Consider the following 1,372-nt stretch of genomic DNA (forward strand, 5'->3'; position numbering starts at 1 on the left):
CGGGCGTTGAAATCCGTTGGTCTCCGGCAGAACTGGATCCACTTTTCCACCAACTCAATGTCGGCCGGAAAAGTAAAAAAAACTGCACCCAGATCCTTTGGCACTAACACTAGCACAATTAACCACTGCCCACCTCATTTTTTTCTTTGATTTATAACTTTTTTATAAGTTTTCACAAAAAACAAAACAACGCTCAAAATCTTTCGAATTTGTAAATCTGTAAAGTTGAAATAACCTAAAATGTCACGAACCAGAAATTGTAAACAAAAGTATTGTGTGACGTCAGCGAATGGGTGGATGCTGTCAAATCGACAAAGAGAGGGTTAGCGGTCCGCGAATGGCGCGACCTTTATTTTCTGGATCGTGGAACACGGCTGTTTGTCAAAAGCATACGATTTCGAACTGGCGTAAATGTACATTTGCTAAATGCGATAGCATGAACGCTCTTCGAAAACATATGTTCGAAAGTGCTAAATGTGGCAGTTTAAGGGCCGGTTGCTCAAAGCCTGGTTGACACTAATCACCGATTATACATCGTTACCGACACCGTGTTATATATATGGAGTCGAAAACGTCGATAACGATGTTAACCGGTGATTAGTGTCAACCAGGTTTTGAGCAACCGGCCCTAAATGCTGCAAAAACGCTGCATTAGGCGGCGTGATTACGTATAGGCTGATACGTTTTTTGCTGTTAAAGTGATATTAGTCAAGAACGCAGAACTTATACTTAAAGCTGAAATTAGTCAAGAAAGCAGAACGCACACTTAAACGCAGTCTGTATACGCAGAATTTTGTCGATTACTGGAGCCCTGAGTGTTGCTTACTACAGTATTGCCACTCATCAATTCCTTTTCATAAACTTACCTTTTCAACTACAATTTTTGGTGCTATAATAGATCGTAGCTAGATATAAACTACTTAGTTTTCAACAAAAAACCTTATTCAATAGTAAATTTCAAATATTTTAAACGTTTTTTGAATAGGATATTATAACTTTTTTACCATCTGCAAAACTGACGAATTGGCAACCATCTATAGAAGGAAGAAATCAGCTAACACGGATAAATCTAAATTCCGCAGATTTCTGCGCTACGGGCTACAACTACAGAAAAATTCTGCGGTGTTAAAGCAGCGTTTTTGCTGCATTTAAAATGCAACATTTAGCACTTTCGAACATATGTTTTCGAAGAGCGTTCATGCTTTCGCATTTAGCAAATGCACATTTACGCCAGTTCGAAATCGTATGCTTTTGACAAACAGCCGTGTTCCAGTCTCTTATTTATATCCGTTTATATTACGATCAATTCTCACGCAGAAGATAATGTGCAAAAACCCTACTGAAAAGGAAAAAAATAAATTTTAAACCAAAA

Source organism: Rhagoletis pomonella, unplaced genomic scaffold (genome assembly GCF_013731165.1).
Source record: "Rhagoletis pomonella isolate Grant_MI unplaced genomic scaffold, Rhpom_1.0 Rhpom_scaffold_00014, whole genome shotgun sequence".
Classification (NCBI taxonomy): Eukaryota; Metazoa; Arthropoda; class Insecta; order Diptera; family Tephritidae; genus Rhagoletis; species Rhagoletis pomonella.